Source organism: Nycticebus coucang, chromosome 12 (genome assembly GCF_027406575.1).
Source record: "Nycticebus coucang isolate mNycCou1 chromosome 12, mNycCou1.pri, whole genome shotgun sequence".
NCBI classification, from domain to species: domain Eukaryota; kingdom Metazoa; phylum Chordata; class Mammalia; order Primates; family Lorisidae; genus Nycticebus; species Nycticebus coucang.
In genome coordinates this window covers 65,267,309-65,290,775 of record NC_069791.1, presented here as the reverse complement: position 1 = coordinate 65,290,775, position 23,467 = coordinate 65,267,309, and the positions used below count along the sequence as shown (strand labels likewise).

The 23,467-nt window shown below is 44.4% G+C and overlaps 1 protein-coding gene and 1 non-coding gene across 2 annotated transcripts in view; both read right to left on the bottom strand.

Moving 5' to 3' along the window:
- The window catches only part of SDK1 (sidekick cell adhesion molecule 1), a 1,108,031-nt gene that overhangs the window by 357,624 nt on the left and 726,940 nt on the right, over positions 1 to 23,467 (bottom strand). The window lies entirely within an intron of this gene.
- On the bottom strand, positions 20,072 to 20,177 carry LOC128562928 (U6 spliceosomal RNA). The gene has a single exon (XR_008373623.1). It is a non-coding gene; the product is annotated as a U6 spliceosomal RNA (small nuclear RNA).

The window sequence follows — 23,467 nt, the reverse complement described above, 5'->3', positions numbered from 1 at the left end:
CAGCTCAGTGGCTCAGTCCAGGGCCCCAGACAATGCCCAAAGTTCTCCACACTCCTGCTCAAGCTCTCCCCAAGGCAGTTCAACTGAGTGCCAAGTCCAAGAACACCGAAACAGTTCACAGGTAAGGCCTTTCCGGTTTGCAGTCTCACTGCTGCTTGTACTTGCGGTTGCCGGTGTGATTAGGTCGGTCGAACACATGCAACCGCTTGCCAGTTTTCCACTGTTTTTGTCCTCCTCTTGGGGTCCAGAAGTCCTTTGCTGGCTCCCTGTATCCTCAAAGGGATGATTATAGGCAGATCCCACCAGCCAGAGATGCCTGGAGTCTTGTCTCCCCAGACTCGCTGTTCCCAGTTGCAGGGAAGCTGTTACTCGGTCGCCATCTTTAATCCAATCCTCAAATTTCAATAAATTTAAAAGGCCCAAAATCATGAAAAATATATCTCTGAACACAACAGAATTAAATCAGAAATCAATAACCAAAAGATATCTGGATGATCCCCAAATAGCTGAAACTTAACAGCATCCTTATAAATAACTCATGAGTCAAAGGAGAAATTACAAAAGAAATTGGAAAATTTTTGTCATAAATGAAAACCTAACATAAAAAATTGAAGATGAATGAAAAACAATGCTCTAGGATACTGATAGAATCAAGCACTTAACATTAGAAAAGAAGAAAGATTTGAAATTAATCATCTAAGTATCCACTTTATGCATCCTAAAAATAAAAGAACATGCAGGACAGCACAATGGAAACAGGGCAAGCAGGAGCTCTTCTGAGTTGGCATCATGATTACTGCTTCATGGTAACAACAAGGTGGCATTATTTCTACTTTTACACCCATGTTTCAGAAGAAGTAGGGAGAGTGGCAAAGTTTTGCTAGCCACATTTTTCTCTTTTTTATCCCAAGCAAAAAACATTCCTGGAAGTTCTATTTGCCAGACTTCCACTAAATTATTATTGGCCAGAATTTGTTGCAAGCCCACGTCTCGATGAAAAAGTCTAGGGAATGGACCCTGGATTAGCCAAACTGTGGCATACTGCACAAAAGTTATATCAAAATACTTTCCATTTTTAACATGATTTCTTCTTTGACACAGGATTATTTAGAAATGTGTTGTTTAATTTATCAATATTTAGTGATACTTCTGATATATTCTGTTATTAATTTCTAATATGATTCTGTCATGGTCAGTGAATGGACTCTGTGTTTTTTACCCTTTGCAATTATTGAAATTTATTTTATGGACTAAAAAAAAAGCACCCAATAAATCAGAAATAGCCATACAAAAGAGAGAGATTAACATTATCATGCCCCAATAATTAAAAACACAAATAATTTCTTGTGATGATTATGAACTGAATCTATGGGTATCAAGCCCCTAAACTTCTATTTATTATGTCTTTCTTCAGCTACAATTACTTCCTCATACCTGCGGAAAATTTTGTGCTATTCTTCTTACCTTATGATAGAAACTTTCATCATACTGAGTAAAAGTAACAAAATTCTTAGAGGAATGAATGAGTAAAACGTCTATGAGAGACATGTTGATAATTGAGAGCTTAGAAATAAAGGTAGTATTATTCTTCTTTTATTTCAATACATACCTCGCAGATAGTGCAACACATTTATTTTCTATGGATTTGATGACATGAGATTGTAACTGGGTGGAGGCACACAGGGAGACCCTGCAGGATTACCAGGCTGCAGACTAAGGCATAGGGTTCCTTCCATTCAGCAACTGTTTTTTTTTTACCTGCATATACTATAAAGAATTTATAAGAAGGAAGGCCCACTCTCCACCATCCTGGGGGGAGCCTGGAACCGAAGTTCTGCAAAGGCCATAGAAGGCTTCTGCGCACATACGGAGCACACAGTTTCAATAGATACTACAGTCTCTAAGCTTCTGGTTCATGTTGTTGTAGCCCCAAGCCAAAAAAGCTAAAGGACAAGCTGTTAAATTTAGCAGGAGCCATGCACATTTTAAAACCCTTCTTGATTTAAGTTATAGAGAGAAGTAAATTAAATTTTGTGAAAGCTTTGACTTTTAATACTATCGGTAGTATATTAAAATGTTCTGAAGATTATTTATGAGATATGCCTGTATATATATTTTAGAATTGGTCCAACTGCAATGATGGAAAGCAGGAAAAGCTTCTAGATGAAGAACTTAACACACTCCTTGCCACATTTAGAATGGGGAATCTCAGGAGACATTGCTTACAAAATTTCCTATGTGTTTGGGTGAATTTATTCTTTCTTTCTTTCTTTTTTTTTTTTGAGACAGAGTCTCACTATGTCACCTTTGGTAGAGTGCCTTGGTATCACAGCTTACAGCAACCTCAAACTCTTGGGCTTCAGTGATTCTCTCACCTCAGCCTCCCAAGTAGCTGGGACTACAGGCATCTGCCACAATGCCTGGCTATTTTTTGTTGCAGTTGCCATTGCTGTTTAGCTGTCCCAGGCGGGTTCGAACCCATCACCTTTGGTGTATGTGGCTGGCGCCCTCACCACTGTGCTACGGGCGCCAAGCCGAATTTTTTCTTTCTTAAACATCTCTGCAATGCCTGGCCATTATGAAGCTAGCAGGGCAGTAATGCCAAGAAAGGTTCAAAAAGGAAGATGCAGGCTGTGACTCAAGATCTCATTCCGTCAGCAGCACACCACAGGTGGTACTGACACTAGATGCACACGGGGCTCTTAATGCCTTGTAGCACTCACCTGCAGTAGATTAAGCTTCCTTTAATGCAACTTATTTTTATATATATATAAATACTGTGGGCATTAACAGTATTCATTCAGAATGCTTAGTATGGTTTGCTTAATATCTAAATAATGGTAATAAAAAAAGTCTTATTTGACATTATATATCAGGATCAATTGCTGAGTGAATCAATCTCTACTTTAAATATAAGTGAAGAAACACTTATTTCACCATTTCATAGATTTCCAAAATGTAACACATCACATTCTCTCCTTATTCTCCACCTGAAAAGGCCAGGGAATTGTTCATTTTGCTTTCCCAGTTTGAGTAACTTAACTCTTTCAGGGATCCATTAAGCAAATTATTCCAGATCATTAAAACAGAATGCTGGCGGAAAAGAAATGTACCCTAAGGCAAAGAATAAATAAATGGCCATGATGCTAGAATTATAATTTCTGTTTGAAGGTAATCTTGTAAAACCCTCATACCAGTCTAGAAAAATCAAAGTTGGCCAAAAAAATTTCAAGTGGCAAGTGGGTGACCCAGGACCTAGGGTAGGACAAGGAGAGAGTTAGGGCAGGTGCCTGGCATCATGAAATCTCCACCATCTGGAGATAGCAAGGCAAGGCCTAAAGCCAAGTATATCAACCAGAAAGCAGGATAGGAGAGCGATGGCAGGACCTTGGGAAGATCCCAGGTATCTGAGTGGATGTCTAGAGATATCTAGATGTGATTGCCCCTGCAATAAACTTAAATGCACTCACTATTCCTTTGTCTCTTAACTACAGCTGCTGAAGCAGATTCAAAAGAGGACACCTAGACAGGAGATGAATGCAGATATCTTGACATCAACAGAATGCTTGAGGGATTTGAGACTGCTTTGCCTGAAGAAATCTGGGAGGACGCAGAAGGCATGAAAACCTGGCTCAGGTACTTGAAAAGCTGCCCTTTGAAACAGTAACAGCCACTGGTATTTGCATGCATTAACTTCTTTATTCTTACATTAAGGCTATGGAATAAACGTTGTCAGACTGAAGTGCACGGAGTATCTTTCTCATGGCCATACCAATCAGGAGCTGACAGAACAGGGTTCAGACCTAGGCAGTCTGACCCCACACCCATGTTCCTAATCTTTGTGTTTTGCTACCCTCTACAAAGGCAGAACTGGGACCAAAGGTCACTGGCAAGGCCTCTCAGATTTTAACTCAACAAAGACTTTGCTAACAATAGACTGTTTAAATAATTATCCCAGCAAGAGCCCCATCAGTTAGGTGCTATTGTATTCATTTCAGACAAAGAAACTGACTCAGAGAGTTTAAGATGGCCCATGTTCCCACATCTGGTAAGTGGCAGAATGGGATTCACATTCAAATCAATCTGATTCGTAAACCTATGCACTTTCTATTAGCCTCCTAATAATGTAGCATGTTCCCTGCCACAGGAAGAAGGTCAGCAAAGAGTCAAGGCATCATTTTCAAAAGCAACCCAAGACAGTGTTTAATCCGACTCTTTGCTAATACTGAAGAGGAACTTAAAATCTACAAAGGAAAAGTGGCCTGATAAGGCTGTACAGATAAGTGGTGGCTGAGCTGTGGCTGGAACTTGGGTTTCTTAACTCCCCACAGGTTCTTTCCATTACACTGAGCTGGATCCTCAGTCTCATGTTTTATTTTCCTGCTGTGCTCCTGTCCCTAAAAATGCAACATAGCTGTTCCGGATGGGAAGCATGATGATTCACTACTGGATGTCTTTACGGTGTCTGTACCTGGAGAGATTGTAATACATATTCAAGATCATTTACCTCCTCTCTGGTCTTATCATGACTTCCCAGATAGTGAAGAGCACAGCCTCACTGCATTAACTTTGGGCTTGCCATGTGACTTGTGGGAGAAGGTGATGGTATGCCAGTTCCCAGTGAAAGAAAATATTACCATGAGAATGTGACCACCTCTCACTCCCTACCATAGGAATGTGACCTTTTGTAACTGTTCCAGGAGATAGCCCCAGGAGCTGCAGCAAATGTTTACTATTAAGCAAATATTTGACTGTTAGTCTTGTCTTAAGACAGTTGAATAATGAACCAGAGTTCTTCTTATCTGGAGAGCCCCTGCTATGTCTACTCCCCCCCCCACTTTATGGTTAGAGCCCCTGCTATGTCTGCTATTCCCGCCTACTTTGTAGTTTTTGCCTTTATAAGCTTGTAAAAACTGCTGTGCAGGGCTTGACTCCTCGGCTTCTAAAAGAGTTGTGGGTCAAGCCCCGGCATGCAGGAATAAAAATCCTCCTGCGTTTTGCATCAAGCGCCATCTCTTGCGGTTGATTGGGGTCGTCAGAGCTCCGGGCAGAGTGGGGGGTCCTGCCCCAAGTCTTCCATTTGGGGGCTCGTCCGGGAGATAACGACCACCCCTCACCTGCAGAGTCGACCTTGGAGGTAAGAAAGGGGTACCCCGAAAACTGTCTAGTCTGTGTCTTCAGTCCTTTTGTTTGACTTTGTGTGCGCGCTTTCGATTTCGCAGCCGTTCGGCACCTCGTGAGAGTGGCCGGACAGTGGTCGGTACACGTGCCCGGAGGACCACAGGCTGAAACCCTGGGGGACGCCCCAGGAATTGAGGAGAACCAGGGACGCCTGGTTGTCTCCTGCTGTAAGGGCGCTGGTCGAGTCTGGTTGTTCGATCAAAAATTACGGGAAATGCGCCCGTCTGATTCTGTTATAGGCTTGTGAAGGACCAAGTGTGGTAGGTGGGTCCTTGTACCTGTAATATTTCTGTTATTCCTGTTATTTGTGTTTCTGACATATCCACTGACGATGGGACACACTGTGACAACCCCTCTGAGTTTAACTCTAGATCATTGGACTGAAGTGAAGAGAAGAGGTCGTGATCTGTCAGTAGAGGTTAAAAAAGGCCCATCGCAGACTTTCTGCTCCTCGGAGTGGCCTACTTTTAACGTCGGCTGGCCCTCAGGAGGAACCTTTGACTTATCTCTTATTTTTGCTATTAAAGAGATTGTTTTTCAGAGAGGACCGGGAGCCCATCTGGATCAACAACCTTACATCATAGTCTGGCAGGACCTGGTGCAGAATCCGGCCCCCCTGGGTTCGGCCGTGGACTGCCACATCCAGGCCCCCGTCTAATCCTCAGGTGCTCGCTGTCCAATCTTCCGGTCCCAGAAAAGGGGGCGACAGTTCGGACCCCCCTAAGAAGATCTACCCGGAAATCCAGACTGATCATCTTCTCCTCGACCCTCCACCCTCTCCTCCCCCATACCCTCCCGCCTTGGCTCCTGTCGGGGGGCAAGGAGGACCAGCATCGCCAGATCCGGCGATTGCCCCCTCTGCACCCCCGGGGGAACCTTCACTGAGGCCCGCACAAGGTACCAGGAGTCACCGCCGGGGAGGAGTGTCTCCCGACACTACTGTTGCCCTACCCCTGAGGGCATACGGCCCCCCGCCGGTGGCAACAGATGAGGGACCACCTCCTCTCCAGCCCCTCCAGTACTGGCCATTTTCTTCCGCAGACCTGTATAACTGGCAAATTAATCACCCCCCTTTTTCAGAAGACCCCCAACGCCTGACTGGGCTGGTAGAGTCCCTGATGTTCTCTCATCAGCCCACATGGGATGACTTCCAGCAGCTCATACAGACTCTCTTCACTACTGAAGAGAGGGAGAGGATTTTACTAGAAGCTAGGAAGAATGTACTCGGGGCGGACAGGCGTCCTACCCAGCTCCCCAACATCATCGAGGCTGCCTTTCCCCTCTCCAGACCAGACTGGGATTTCAACACGGCAGAAGGTAGGGAGCGACTGTCAGTCTATCGCCAGGCTCTAGTGGCTGGCCTCCGTGGGGCGGCAAGACGCCCCACTAATTTGGCTAAGGTAAGAGAAGTAATACAGGGGGCCACGGAACCCCCCTCCATGTTTCTTGAGCGTCTAATGGAAGCTTTTAGGCGCTACACCCCATTTGACCCTGCCTCTGAAGGACAGAGGGCTTCCGTGGCTATGACTTTCATAGGGCAGTCAGCTGTAGACATTAAAAGAAAGCTGCAGAGAATTGAAGGATTGCAGGACTATACCTTGCAGGATTTAGTTAAGGAAGCTGAGAAAGTATACCATAAAAGAGAAACTGAGGAAGAAAAAGAGCAGAGAAAGGAGAAAGAGAGAGAAGAAAGGGAAAATAAAAGAGACCGAAGACAGGAGAAAAACTTAACATGGATTTTGGCCGCAGTAGTAGGGGAGAAGAGCCAGGAACAGACCCAAGGTAGAACTAAGAAGTCAGGTAGCCTGGGCAACCGCATCCCGTTAGATAAAGATCAATGTGCCTACTGTAAGGAAAAGGGGCACTGGGCCAGGGAATGTCCTAAAAAAAAGAAGAAAGAACTCTTCAAGACAGTACTGGCCTTAGAGGAAGAAGAAGATTAGCGGGGACGGGGCTCGGAACCCCTCCCCGAGCCTAGGGTAATACTTAAGGTGGAGGGGAAGCCAGTTGAGTTCCTTGTAGACACCGGAGCTCAACACTCAGTCCTACTTGAACCATCAGGACCCGTCTCCAAGAAAAAATCCTGGGTTGTAGGGGCCACAGGGCATCAGCAGTACTCATGGACTACCCGAAGATCAGTAGATCTGGGAGTGGGACGGGTAACCCACTTGTTCTTAATTATCCCTGAGTGCCCTGCGCCCCTCCTCGGGAGAGATTTACTCACCAAAATGGAAGCCCAAATCACTTTTACTCCTGATGGCCCAGAGGTAACCCAAAATAAGAGGGTAACAGCCCTGACCATGCGTTTAGAGGATGAACATCGACTCTTTGAAAAGCAGGGGGAGAAAGGGACTAGTCTCGTAAATGACTGGCTAGAAAAATATCCCGGGGCATGGGCCGAAACTGCTGGAATGGGACTGGCCGCAGAAAGGCCGCCTATAGTCATAGAACTCAAAGCTACTTCCACTCCTGTGGCAGTGCGCCAATATCCTATGACTAAGGAAGCTCGGGAAGGAATTAAGCCTCACATTCAGTGTCTCCTACAGCTGGGCATACTAGTAAAATGCCAGTCACCATGGAACACGCCCTTATTACCCGTCAAGAAACCCGGCACAGGAGACTATCGCCCTGTGCAGGACTTAAGAGAAGTAAACAAGCGGGCGCAAGACATCCACCCCACTGTGCCTAACCCTTATAATCTGTTAAGCTCTCTCCCTCCGAACCATATCTGGTACACTGTCCTGGATTTAAAGGATGCCTTCTTCTGCCTCCAACTACACTCCTCTAGCCAGAACATCTTCGCATTTGAATGGAGAGACCCGGACTCTGGAACAACGGGGCAATTGACATGAACCCGACTTCCACAGGGGTTTAAGAACTCCCCAACCATCTTTGATGAAGCCCTCCACCAAGACCTAGCTCACTTTCGCGCCAGCCATCCTCAGGTAACGCTCCTACAATATGTAGATGACTTACTACTAGCTGGAACAAAAGAAGAGTGCTATCGGGGCACAGAACTGTTGCTAGAAGTACTAGCCTGCTTAGGATATTGAGCCTCCGCTAAAAAAGCCCAGATCTGCCAGAAAGAGGTAACGTACCTGGGTTACACCTTAAGAGGAGGGCAGAGATGGTTAACAGAAGCCAGGAAGCATACTGTGACTCAGATTCCAGTTCCCCGCTCGCCCCGCCAGGTGCAAGAATTCTTAGGAACTGCAGGGTTCTGCCGCTTATGGATACCGGGGTTTGCTACTCTGGCAGCTCCCCTCTACCCTTTGACCAAGGAAGGCACTCCCTTCGAGTGGAGTGCCAGCCAACAGTGGGCCTTTGACAACATTAAAAAGGCATTATTATCAGCCCCGGCCCTGGCTCTACCAGATGTAACAAAGCCCTTTGTCCTATACGTAGATGAGAAGAGAGGAGTGGTCCGAGGGGTGCTGACGCAGCCTTTAGGGCCATGGAAAAGACCGGTAGCATACCTCTCCAAGAAATTGGACCCCGTCGCTGGTGGTTGGCCAGCCTGTCTGAGGTCTGTGGCGGCAGTAGCGGTACTGGTAAAAGATGCAGACAAATTGACTATGGGGCAGAAGTTGACAGTCATTGCCCCCATGCTTTAGAAAGCATCATCAGACAGCCCCCTGACCGGTGGCTGTCTAATGCCCGCATGACACATTACCAGAGTCTCCTATTAAACGGAGACAGAGTCCAGTTTGGCCCGCCTGTCATCCTCAACCCAGCTACCCTATTACCTGATACCTCTGTCCAGAAAGATGTATTACACACATGCCAAGAAGTACTGGCTGAGGAAACTGGAACTCGGAAGGACCTCTGTGATCAGCCCCTGCCGGATGCCCAGCTGACCTGGTTCACTGATGGGAGCAGCTCCATAATAGAAGGTAAAAGGGTGGCCGGGGCGGTGGTAGTGGACGATAAGCAGACCATCTGGGCAAGTAGTCTGCCTGAAGGGACGTCGGCCCAGAAGGCCGAGCTGGTCGCCTTGACCCAGGCCTTACGTTTGGCAGAAGGGAAAAAAGTTAACATATACACCGATAGCAGGTATGCTTTTGCTACAGCCCATGTTCATGGGGCCATTTACAGGCAGCGAGGACTGCTGACTTCAGCAGGAAAAGAAATTAAACACAAGGAAGAAATCCTAAGTCTACTGGAGGCTGTTCACCTCCCTAAGAAAGTGGCCATTATCCACTGCCCTGGGCATCAGAAAGGGGGGTCCAGAGTTGCCGAGGGAAACCAAAGAGCCCACCGAGAAGCTAAGCTAGCAGCTCAAAGGCTCAACATCCTGCTGCTATATGAAAACACTTTAAGGCCTAGCCTTAAAGAAATAGCACCCCCCCTTGTCAAACACTTTAAATATTCGGAGTGGGATCTCGAGAGATTGAACAGATTAGGCCTCCACTTAGAATCCCCAGAGGGGATCCGAGAAACTCCGGAAAGAAAAATCATCCTCCCTGAGGAGCAGGCGATCACCTTTCTCAGACAACTTCATAAATTAACTCATTTGGGCCCCAAGCATCTAAGAACTATTGTTCAGTCCTCCCCATACTATATTATGGAATTAAGTAAACTCGTTGACGCAGCTGCAAAAGAGTGCAGACCTTGCCAATTAGTAAACACCCAGCCTAGCACATTACCTCAGGGGAAACGACTCCGAGGAGATCGTCCTGGAAGCTACTGGGAAACAGATTTTACAGAGATTAAGCCAGCCAAATACGGATACAAGTACTTGCTGGTGTTCATAGATACTTTCTCAGGATGGGTCGAGGCTTTTCCTACAAAAAGGGAGACTGCTCAAGTTGTAGCCAAAATAATATTAGAAGAAATTTTTCCAAGATTTGGGCTACCCAAGGTAATCGGATCCGACAACGGTCCCGCTTTTGTTCTCCAGGTTAATCAAGGTTTAGCCAAAATCCTGGGGCTTGAGTGGAAATTACATTGTGCTATCGGCCCCAAAGCTCAGGGCAGGTAGAGAGGATGAATAGAACCCTAAAAGAGGCCATGACTAAATTATCCTTAGAGACTGGCATTACTGACTGGACAGTCCTCCTTCCCTTTGCCCTGTTCCATGTGCGCAACACCCCTAGCACTCTCAAGCTGACCCCCTTTGAAATCCTATATGGAGCTCACCCCCCGCTCGTTGCCATGCAGCACCTCCCTTCCCCAGAATCTTACTCCTCTCAATCTCTATACACCAGATTAAAAGTCCTTGAAACTGTGCAAAAGGAGGTGTGGAGCCGGCTGATAGAGGCCTACAAGCCCGGGGATCTGCAAATACCTCACCAGTTCCAGGTTGGAGATTCGGTGTACATCCGGCGCCACCGGACAGCCAACCTTGAACCACGGTGGAAAGGACCATACCTAGTGCTGCTCACAACCCCGACGGCAATAAAAGTTGATGGCATCGCAGCCTGGATCCACGCGTCTCATGTCAAACCAGCACCGCCGCCAGACTCCGGGTGGAAAGTGGAAAAGACGGACAACCCCCTCAAGCTCCGCATTCGCCGCAGTAGCCCTGCTCCTGCTGATACAACTCCTGGTGATAAGTAGCTCCGGTCCCAACCCCCATGCCCCCCAGAGGTTAACCTGGCAGGTTCTCTCTCAGACTGGTGATGTAGTATGGAGTACTACAAAAGAAGACCCTCCTTGGACCTGGTGGCCGTCCCTCACCCCAGATATTTGCGCCTTAATAGCAGGGCTAGATAATTGGGATATCTCCAATGAGACCTTTAAAGAGGTTCCATCGAGCCTTGATCACCATTTAACAAAGTGCTCACTTACCCAAGGCTCCACATCCCAAGGCCAGTACGTTGCAGATGCCCCTGGCTGTGGCAACTTGCCCGCCCAGCGCCGGATGCGACAAACGGAGTTCTGTATCTGTCCCCGGGACGGGAGAACGAGAAGCCAAGCCAACAGATGTGGGGGGGGGGTAGAAAATTTCTATTATAAACAATGGGGATGTGAGATGACTGGGCAGGCCTTCTGGCACCCCTTCTCCTCTTGGGACTTAATAACTGTAAAGAGGAGCAGTACCGGAGCAGGGTCAAACCCCCTAAATATTTCCTTCACGGAGAGGGGGAAACAAGCCCGAGATTGGATAAAAGGAAGAACATGGGGATTCCGTTTCTATATGTCAGGGTGGGATAAAGGATTTACCTTCTTCATCAAATTAAAAATAGAGACCCCCGTCGCTGTCCAGATAGGACCCAACATCGTACTCTCAGGACAGCAGCCGCCAGCCAGGCTGCCTATTTCCCCCCGTATGCCGCAGACTCCGGGGAGCACCCAATTTACTGAGGCCAGCACAGCCCCATCGCCTGCAAAACTGTCTCCCCAGGTAACATCCCCGGAGACTCCAAGCACCGGGCAGAGACTTCTTAACTTAATACAGGGGGCTTTCAATGTCCTCAATACTTCCAACCCTAATCTTACCGAATCTTGCTGGCTCAGGCCCGCCCTATTATGAAGGGATCGCCTTCTCAGGTATCTTCCAAAATACCACCTCCCATAATTCCTGTGACTGGGGATCCAAGATCACCCTTACAGCAGTCTCTGGGCGAGGCATTTGCCTAGGCACGATCCCCAAAAATCGCCAGCATCTGTGTAATCAGACCATTAAAAGCCCATCAACCACTACCAATTATTATCTAGTGCCCCCTAAAGGAGGATGGTGGGCTTGCAGCACCGGGCTAACCCTGTGCATTTCCTCATCAGTGTTTAACTCCACTGCAGACTACTGTATCCTCGTACAATTAATACCTAGAGTTATCTATCACGAGGCGAGTTCCTTCGAGGCAGAATTCGATCTCAGACCCCGTAGACAGAAGAGGGAACCAGTCTCTATTACTCTAGCTGTCCTGATGGGTATAGGGGTGGCGGCCGGAGTAGGAACAGGAACGGCTGCGCTTGTCCAGACCCCACAGTATCTTGAAGAACTGAGAGCAGCTGTAGATGAGGACCTAAAAGCCATAGAACAATCAATCACAAAATTAGAAGAGTCATTAACATCCTTATCTGAAGTAGTATTGCAGAATAGACGGGGACTCAATCTCCTGTTCCTAGAAGATGGAGGGTTATGCGCTGCACTAAGAGAAGAATGCTGTTTCTATGTAGATCACTCTGGTATGATAAAAGACTCCATGTCTAAACTCAGGGAGAGACTAGAAAAAAGACAACGAGATCGGGAGGCCCATCAAGGATGGTTTGAAAGTTGGTACAGCCGATCACCTTGGTTCACCACTCTCATTTCCAGTTTAATAGGCCCTCTTATTATACTGTTTCTAATTCTTACCTTTGGGCCCTACCTTCTCAACCGTATAGTCACCTTCGTCCGGGATAGAGTGAGTGCTGTACAAGTGTTAATGCTCAGACAGCATAACCAGTCTCTCCACCGGGACGATAGCCATGAGAATGAATACATACAGCCAGAAGTTCCATGATTAGAACTTCCCAAAAAACAAATGGGGTAATGAAAGAAAATATTACCATGAGAATGTGACCACCTCTCACTCCCTACCATAGGAATGTGACCACCTCTCACTCCCTACCATAGGAATGTGACCTTTTGTAACTGTTCCAGGAGATAGCCCCAGGAGCTGCAGCAAATGTTTACTATTAAGCAAATATTTGACTGTTAGTCTTGTCTTAAGACAGTTGAATAATGAACCAGAGTTCTTCTTATCTGGAGAGCCCCTGCTATGTCTACTCCCCCCCCCCCACTTTATGGTTAGAGCCCCTGCTATGTCTGCTATTCCCGCCTACTTTGTAGTTTTTGCCTTTATAAGCTTGTAAAAACTGCTGTGCAGGGCTTGACTCCTCGGCTTCTAAAAGAGTTGTGGGTCAAGCCCCGGCATGCAGGAATAAAAATCCTCCTGCGTTTTGCATCAAGCGCCATCTCTTGCGGTTGATTGGGGTCGTCAGAGCTCCGGGCAGAGTGGGGGGTCCTGCCCCAAGTCTTTCACCAGCAGAGGCTTTATGGGATAGTGTGGATTTCCACTTACTCTCTGGTGCACCTGCCCTCCACCTCAAGATGAGAACAGCCCAGATGGCAGCTGCTCATTCAGCTTCAGTCTTGGCATGAGGAGACCCAGAGAGCACAGCCAAGCTCAGCAGGGCTGCAGCTGACGCACAGGATTCTTAAGTGAAAAATAAGTGTTTGTTGTTGGAAGCTATGGAGATTTTGAAGTTGAAAGTAAGTACAGCAAGAGCTTTCTTTACAGACTCTACATACAACTGGTATGCAGAAGTAGAGGATGCCATTAAAAAAGCCTGAAATATTGGTCATTGGTTTTAGGTTAAGTGATGAGAAACTGGAAAACTCTTATAGGAAGTTGGACAAATAGCAACCCAAGATACACAGTGCTGAAACATTTGGCAAGAAAAAAGTTACCTGTGATAACTAAGAAGGTAGAAAATGTACCTACCAAACTTGTTTTAAAAATAGAATGTTGCTGCTGTGAATTGGTTTTTATTGGATACTTTTGATAAAGGGCTACTGGAAAGAATTGCACCTTGCTATCCTCTCAAAAATCTATTCACTGTTCTGCAAACATGATTGAAAGGAAACATAAAAGAAAGTTCCAGGACTTTAAGAATTTAAAAATGAAACTATTTTTTATCAAATTAAGGTTGGTCACTAAGACATAGTCTCCTAGCAGAGACCAAATCAAAGATACAATTATTAGCCCTTTTGTTGAAATCTCCAGTTGTATTAGCATGGCCCCCAATGAAATCTCTTAGTTGCACAAAATGGCCTGGGAAACGAGAACCAGAATTGGATCTCTTGGGAACTCAGTGTACCTTATTATTGACTTTAGGGAGGGAAGTGCCTGCACTGAAGATAATTGTGGGAGAGCTGCATGCCCATGGAGCTGACTGAAATCAAATAGATTAAAAACAAACACAACAGCTTCAAAAAGGATGAATTACTAACCACACTTTAAGCTGGATTAAAATAGACTATGGCTATCTGAAAGCTAATATGGTCCTTGGCATTGATCTTTTCTATGGGCAGAAAATAGGCTCTACCTTCTAGAGCAGTGGTTCTCAACCTTCCTAACGCTGTGGCCCTTTAATACAGTTCCTATGGGTCACAACCCACAGGTTGAGAACCGCTGTTCTAGAGTCTTTCTCAGAAGTAGCCAAGGAGGATAACAGATAGTGCAGCTTTAAGAGGGCAGATCCAGAGCTATGCAGACAACAGACTGGGGAGTCCTCCCTGGGAGCACCACAGAGGCCAAATCAATATCCCCTTATTCCAGCACAAGGGTCCTAACAATATCTACCCAGCAGGATATTAGGACTGGCATGGACTGTTGTGGACCTTCTCCTCATCCTCTTTACAGAAGGGAATTTTATTGAGTTTATCCTATCTTACTTTCTCCACTGTGTTTCTGCTCACCCTCTGGTGCTGGAAGAACATGCTCCAGATAGTGGCTGCTCTATGGGAGCCTGGGTCCCAAAATGTGAGAAATATAACTTGGTTGTAATTAGCCTAGCCTGACCAAGCCCAGCAGAGTCACAGCTGACTGGCAGACCCTCAGTGGAAAATAAGTGATAATTACTGTAAGCTCTTCAAATTTGTAGCACATTTTTTACCACAGCAAAACCTGATGATTACAATATTCAATGTGACACCCATAGCCTGGTGCTACCCACAGACTCTAGTGCTCTCTCTCAGAATTGTACATAGCAGCTTTGGCCAGTGGAGAGCACAAGTTACATATGGAACTTTAACTTTTCTGATAGCCATATTGAAAAAAAGCACAAAGAAAAAGGTAAAAACTAGTTTAATAATAAATTTTACCTCACTCGACATATCTAAAATTTCAACATATGATCATAAAAACATAAACATGAGCTACTCCACATTTTTGTTGGCATTAAGTCTCCAAAATCTACTGTGTTTTCACACTTACAACACGCCAACTTGGATGAGCCAGCCATAGGTTAAGTGCTTCATAACTACATATGGCCAGTGGCCACCTCATAGTGCAGTCTACAAAATAATTCTTCTCCTAAATATACCTTCCACAAGTGACAAGGACACTAGATTTGGAATTAGAAGGACAGAGTTCTAGTCTCTGCTCAGCTGAACAGTGTATAGGACTCTGAGCTGGGCTATGACTGAAAGTCACGTTGTCTTGTTCTGAGCATTTAAGAATTGTCAAACCAATACTGAATACTGAATCAGTCATAGGTCCTTTGTTGTAAATGACAGAAACCAACTAAGGCTAACTTATGCAAAAGAGGGGAGGAGAGTTGGGGAGTCCCCTGGAAAGATCTCAAGAGTTCACAATACTGATAAGAGAGTGGCTGGCCAGCTCTGGAAGACAGACCCACAGGGCAACAGACACAACCACACTCATTTGCTAGAAGGATTCTGCTGTAGGACTCACCACCCTGGGTAGCTTCTAACACAGCCACAGCTACCACAAAAGAACTCAATGCCTCTGTGGTCTTTCTGCCATTGGTACTACATTTAGTGTCCTGGGAGAGCCCAACACCACACCTGACTCTTGGAAGCCAGGTCCAGGATGGGGAGAATAACCTTCCTTTAAGGCTTCACTGCCAGCTTCACCAGTAAGTGCCTTAGGACACAGGCACTCATCTGAGTATAAAGAAGTATCACGAATTAGCTTAAAGTCAATACTGTAATATTTTCAAAGACCTTATGCAATTTGATCTTGGAGGCACTGATTAGATAATACTGTCCATCTCAATTCTTACAAGACATGAGAGAGCTAAGCGCTGCTAGTGGGTTTTCTGAACTTCAAGTTCCCAGAGGGTAACAAAGGCCATGTACTGTGATGTCAGGATCCTTGAAATATTATCAAGTAATATCAATACATCTCATTTAAAAAGAATAGCAACAAAATTATACTATTTCTAGATATCTATTTTTTAAAAATTAAAATTTCATAGTTCCCTTTTAAAATTCTTGAAATTTTCAGAAGTATTCATAGATAGATTTCTAGTAAAATAAAAAATTAAAGTGAACATAGTATATCACATAGAATAAGAAGAGAATTAGTCAAAAGATGTGAAAACCTCTCCAATTCTGCGCTAATAACTCATTGTATGCACCAGCTTCTCACTATATGTGTATTCTTTCTCCCAGGATTTTTTTGTACCTCTGTACAATGTAAAATGAAATCTTCTCCACAAATCCTATAACACCAAATTAGATCTGTACTAAAATCCTAAGATCCTATTCTTGTATAATTTATCAAAGTCATTTCTATTGTGGTGATATTGCTATTGTTTTGTGATGATATACTGTACAAAATGCCATTATCAAGGAATTACATTCTGTGAACAATGAATACAGTAGCAGTCTATTAATGAATCACCATTGATTTATTGAATACATTTATTCGTTGGGTCCTAAAAAAGCCTTTATAAATCCACTCTATACTTCAGGGCAAATAATAGCACTATCCCTCCAGAGGCAGGTATGGTTCATGTCCTGTTCTGCTCTCAGTAAATGCTGTTTCCAATTCCACCCCAGATGCTAGAGACCAGATTGTGGGAATGAGAAATGTTATGAAAACAGAATCACGTAAGTGATGAACTATTTCCACAGTTTTCACAACATATAGCAGAGTGAGGACCATGTAGGAAGAACAGTGAGGGCACACTCTCCTCCTACATCACCCGAATCTGTGCAAGTCACACAGAAGGCATGCCATCTATTATTCACTGAGGGAAGAAGGGAGTGGGACTTCAGCCATTCCTTCAAGTGAGTCAGATCCAAGGCTTTCCTGCTTCTTTCAGTCTCCTTTTGGCTGAAATACATTTAAAAGAAATATGCGCCATTTGGAAAGCATCTTTCAATGTTAAGGCGGCAAGAACTCTGTAATTGTCACTTTTTCTCTAAAATGATCAGACAGAAAAAAGAAATATAATACACTAAATGTAAATGAAAATTTGCAGGATCCCAGATCAGCAAATCTTACATCAGTTGCTAGGGGGAAAAGAATTATTAAAATAAACATTAAAATGCATTTTTAGTTATTTAGGTTTCAGAACAGCTGTGAGAACAACTGTGGACTACTCCCCCATGATGATATTTATTCTATGTCAATAAGACTTATTTTCAACCATAACTTAGAGGGATATAAAAGAAAAAGATGTTATAGCTAATATGATTATAAAATGGAGAGTGCTCATCTGCTTAAAGAATCATCAGGTCCAGGGGAAAATTACAACATGCTTTTTGGTTTTGTTAAATAACCAAACAAATGTATTTTATTAGCAATAGAAACCTTGGCTGTGGGCATTTCTTGGGAATTAATGAGTAACTGACATTTACAGCCCAAGGCAAAATTCTTCCAGCCTTTCAGAAATCCCCAGGAAATGCCCTAGGCAGGCCTTGATCATTGATTGCTCAATTATTATTACTTCTCTATTGGGGAAGATACTTTTGGTGTTCACGGGTACCCAGTGGTTCCCTCTGCCCTTTCTAGGTACAGGGAAGACTGTATTTCTTAGTGTTTTTATAATTAGTTGGGGCCATGTTTCAGTCAATGAAATAGAAATAGGAAGGGCATTATGATTTCTGGAGTGAATTTGTGAAAAGCAGGAATCTCTGGTCATTCTTGACTTGCTGTAGATACCAATGAGCTTGAGGCAGGGAAGCCAAAAGATCAAATCAGCCTAGATCCCTAAATCACCACCTACAGTGGACTCTGTGTAAGTGCAAAATAAACTCATATTGTGTTAAATGGAGCTGTTTAGAATAGCACATAACCTAGCCTATCAATTACTTAAAATTTGAATTAAAAATATATCATTCTAGCAAAAATATTTACCTAGCCTCACTAGTTTCTCTTCAGAGTAAACTGAAACATACTTTTGGACATGGTAGGCCTGGCACTTCAAGAACCAACTTTTGAGGGGATCAGGTGGAAAAGACACCAACCCAGATATAGGCAGATGCCAAACTCATTAAGCAACTGGTGGACTGCACTGCAAGTTAAATATTTGTGATGTCAGGAAATTTTCACAGAGAGGAAAAACACAAATGACTTATGAGTGTAAACTGAAGCAAGTTACTTAGCCTTCTAAGGCTCAATTTCATTATCTGTAAAATAAAAATGCTATGATTGCCTAATGTAGCAGATGCTGTTGATGCCGGTATCCTCTCTGGCCTTACCAGCACAGTGCATGTTGGCCAACTTCCTATGGCCAGCATCTGTACCTCTCTGCTAATAGCTTTCTCTGGTGGTTGGAGCCTGCTCTGCCTTCATCCACACTGGCCAGATGTTTTGGAGAATTAGCATCCCCTATGTGAAGCCATCAAAATAAATGCTGGGAGTTAATGCATAACACCCCAGCTCTCTCCCTTCATCCCTGAGGTGAGGTAACTAGTTCCTGAGAGGGATCAAGCTATGGTTTTCCTCAGTACTACCATATCTGATAACCACTGATTGTCTGCTTTCCCTTCTTGGTGTCACATGTCACTCTTGTCCTAGGATCACTGAAATCCTTGTCTGACAGGATGCCTCTGGGACAGTTCAATCTCAGAACTCAGCTTGGGGGTAAATGGGAGAATTCAGAACAGAACAACAGCAAAATCCATACTTCTGTGCCCTATCTCCAGAAAGTACTTCATAGATGTTTGCATTTGTTATTACTTTTGCTATTTATTATGAACTTTGGGAGAAAACAAGAGACAGGAAAGGCTTCAATAAAATTGTATGACTAATGCAGGCTGGCATTGTGGAGTAATGGGTAAATAAAATGGGCTAGAGTTAAACCAAATAGTTAAGCAACAGCTATCCTATTTGTTGAAAAATATAATAACAGGTAGCTCTTAGGAGAGACAACAGAGGCACTCAAAAGTGCCACCAGCACCATCGAGAGGGCAAGAGGTAGGGTTAGCACCACAGCCAAGGGCCCAGGGCCTGAGGTGCTAGACTGGGTAGGCTGAATAGAACATTCCTGAGGGTAGTTAGCAAGTCACACACACACACACCAGAAGCATGGTAATCATCATGTACAACACATAACACAAAGAGGATAATCATCAGAGAGGCCTGTATTGCATTTTCTACAAAACATGAGGAATGTGTGTCACAGGCCAGTTCTGATCACGGGACCCAAGCAGTCAGCTCCTGAGTTACTGTACTCAAAAAATTCCATCCCTACATGCAACAGAGTTTACATGTTCTTCATATGCGTAAATAGTTTACATACGTTGGCCACAAAGCAGCCAGCCCCAAGAAATTGCCAGTTTATTCACAGATCTTCCTCAAAACCAGTCCTTGTAGATGGTCACAACCTAGTACAGAAGGCCACTGTGTGTGTTGTGCTCTCCAACCCTGCTGGAGCAGCCTCAGGCTCAGGTACACCTGAGCTCCCCCAACAGGCTCCAGGAGAAACTGGTAGAGGAAGTGGAACATAACAGGAGTTTAAGGAATATCACCAACCAATCTCTTTTCATGAATGCCAGGGTGTCAGGACGGGGCAGGCGCTAAGCCTCAAGGTTCAGGCCCATTACTCAGGAAAGAAGTGGCCCCACCACCTCATCTGTGAGAACTCCTTGGGAAGTCACCTGTTTCTTCATAAGTTTGAAGGTGCCACACGCTGGGCACATTCTGTGTATGAAGCACCAACCATACTTGCCTCACGTGAAGTGGGGAATGTCCCCATGTGGTTTCTGGGGCCAGAAGGGCCTGTCTCCCCCACCAGCCTGTGCACTTCCTGAGTGGAGGCCTTCCCTTCAGCACCTAGAACATGCCTGACACAACAGGTATTCAAAAATTGTTAGTGGAAAGGATGTTAAATAATAATAAAGTTAGGTCAGGCATTTAATCTCTCTGAGACTAAGTTTCCTCATCTAAAAAATGAAGTTAACTGCTCTTTGTTTTTTTCACTTAAAAGTAAAGCATGCTTCATGAATTTGTGTGTCATCCTTGCACCAGGGCCATACTAAATCTTCCGTATCATTCCAATTTTAGTATACGTGCTGCCGAAGCGAGCATGAAGTTAACTGTGTCAATTGAGGTTGTTATGAGGAGTTAGAAAAAGGCAAGTGTAAAGTGCCTGGCACAGGGTCATGCTCAGTAAACAATAGCCTCAACAACAACAAAGTAAAATGTGCAATGGATTAAGTTGAAACATACAGAACACCTTTTCTGTGCTGGGCACTAAGAATTGAAAGGCACTAGGCATTCAATGAGCCTAAAGCTTTAGAACATGAAATAATGCACCGCCATTAAAAAGCTGTAAGTAAAAAAACCCATGTAGAACAAGACTGTGTGAAACTATGAATATCTTGATAAGAGGTTTGAACCTGGCACTTTCATCTTCTGGCAGTGGGGAGCAACGGAAGATTACTTATAAGAGTAGTGACTTCATCATATCTATGTCTTAAATATAAGATTCTTGAGGCCATGTGGAGGTTTGAGTGAAGGGAAAGTCTGGAAACAGGGCAATTAAGACATGAAATACTTTAGGTTAAAATGATGGCGACTGGAACTAGAGCAACAGGGATGGAGAAGAAAGACTAGATTTGAGGCCCACTGTGAAGGCAGAGTGATGACTAATTAGTTGTAAAATGGGATCAAGGTCTGGAGTTTAACTCTGGGTTTCTGTTTCTATCTTCCTGGTACAGTTTAACTTTCTTAGAACAGAGATTGAGGGCCTTTGTAATCTGGGGTCTACTACTATTTAAGCTTCAAAATCTTTCCTTGACCCCATGTGCCCTAGTTTCCTAGTTACCTTTGGGGGTGAATTTCTGGACCTCATTTTGGCAATGAGACAGACTCAAAAAGAGCTTCACACACACACGCACCTGTACATGTGTACACATATACCCCACCACCCCACATTTGGATTAATGACTGCCAAAAGAATTTAATCTTTCGAACACATTCCTCCCTTAAGTATCTTATCAAAGGATGAACTATCTTTATAAATTCCATTAAGGCCAGGCACAAGCACTTTGGGAGGCTGAGATAGGAGGATCACTTGAGGTCAGGAGTTTGAGTCCAGCCCAGGCAATATAGTGAGACCCCATCTTTCTAGATAGATAGATAGATGATTCCAGTGAGACAGAGCAAAAGGCTATATATAAATTCTTAAGATTTTTCAAACTTTTCTCCCAAGTTTTAGGAGGAACCCCAAAGTAGCAAGTTTAAGTGTGTGTGTGAGGGGACCTTGCACAGTGTTCACTCAGGGCATCTTGGCTTTACCGTTGGAAGACCTTTAGGTACCTTCCCAGAACCTCTGGGCACTGTGGCATCCAGTAGAAAATCCTCTGGCCTCCAGAAATAGGACCAGTAACTCAGTGTGGCACCTTCTATGTTCCAGTTTCTAATGACAATCACATCCATGAAGTCCTTCCAGCCAACACTTCTACTGATCTATGGAAATAGAGCAAACGCTCCATTACTGAAATTACATTTCAAAGGGAAAAAAGCCAGGACAGTCTCATAGGTATGCATGACTAAATTGTTTCCTGCATCAATGCAGTACAGTAATTCAGAGGAAGCAGAGGGTCTAAATTGTAGAATTATTTTAAATTCAGTTTCATTCATTTTAACTGCTCAATTGAATTGCTAACAAAGTGGTTTCAGGGAGAGGCCCTGCCAAGTCTACTTTAATAAAGAAAAAGAGTTCATTTGTAAATAGCGACATCAGTGGTATAGAAGTCCTTAAAAACATTTTGCTCACGTAAGGAGGCAAAACATGCCCCTACAAAGCTATTTACATTCTTCATTGCTCCACTGACACTTTTCTCATAGACGGTACAAGAGTAAATTTCAGCCCAAGCCAGGTCACATAATCATAAATTCTAAATGAGTAAAATTCAAACGGAGGCATTTACTGAATCCAAGCACAAATTCTAGACAAAAAGAACCAGTGTTTGGGGTCAGGTTAGAAAGGACAGAAGAAAGAGGGTCTATTGCATAAGGATCTCTTGGTTCACAAGGCCTTGACTCTCCCTCTAACCACCCGAAGTCATCTGCCTGCAGTAGCTCAGGAGTGCAAGGGCATCTCAGGTGGTCTTCCATGGCCACTCCACCTAGTCATTCAGGAGCCTCTCAGAAGCAGAGCTCCACACCCGTGTCTTACCCCTTTAACATGAAAGGAAGCTGTACATGGACCACGGGAGAGAAAGTAAATCTAATGCATTTTTAGAGACTTACAAAAAAAGAGCCACTTACATTAATCATTCTGGTGTGAGCCATAACTGTAGAATGTTTGTGTTTTCATTGAATCTACCAGAGATGAGGGTCTCCCCTTCTTTTGCTCTCAAGGACAACTAGCCAGCTAGTTACCCAATTCATTTCTTTCCTGTAATTCTAGTAACCTGTGTGTTGGGAGTGTGAAGTCAAGGCATCCCTCAGCCATTTCTTTACCAGGACAAGTAACCCATACTGCTGAGAGATTTCCTAACAAGCCCTGCCTTCCACAGTCTGACTGCAGTTCACAACCATGGCCAGCACCACTGCACCTGGTGACGCATCAAAGCTGGCAGCTCGCTCTCAGCCCACAGTTCTGCATCTTTCTGTGAAAGCTACGTCAGCTACCTTCACCTCAACCTAGAGATGTGTTGGGGAAAACCAAGTAAGAGGAAGTATGTTGAAGGAGCAGAAAGCAGCCACCTGGGATTTAGTTCAGGAGCTCATGAGCTGAAAGGATTTTTGTATTTCACCTGTCTGCATGTTCTTTAAAAAACAAACGAACAAACAAACAACTTAGGGCCTTTTTTAAAAATGTCACCACACATCTGTGTATCGCTGCAGTTGTACTTTATCTTGGCAGCCCTCTAGAGAGGTGTGGGAGTTTGCAGAGGCTGCGGAGGCCTTTAGCGGTGGTGCCCAGCTACTAATCAGGGGGTTGGGACCTTCTCACCTGCTGACCAGCTGCTGCGGCTCACTCCTAAATTTTATAATCACCAATTGCTACGTGTAGCTGGTCTGCAACCTCAATCATCTGTCAGGTATTTATTTCTAATAGAACTATTAGAATGTTTCAAAATAATTTCTGTCAGAAATTGAGGGTTGCTTGACCATCCTGAAGTCATGGACATATCCCTCTCCCTGAGGAATACTGAAACCATTATGTTCATTAAAAATCCTTTCATAATGACATCCCTACTATCAAAAGGGCACAGAGATGATTGACCTTGGCATCCAGGATTAAGGCAGCATTATTTTTCTTGATTACCAGCAGCAGAATAGAAGGGAAATTATAAAGCCATTGAGAGGATTAATACAGCCTTGATCTCTCTCTCCTGGCTCTTTATCTCAAGTGATTAAAATTC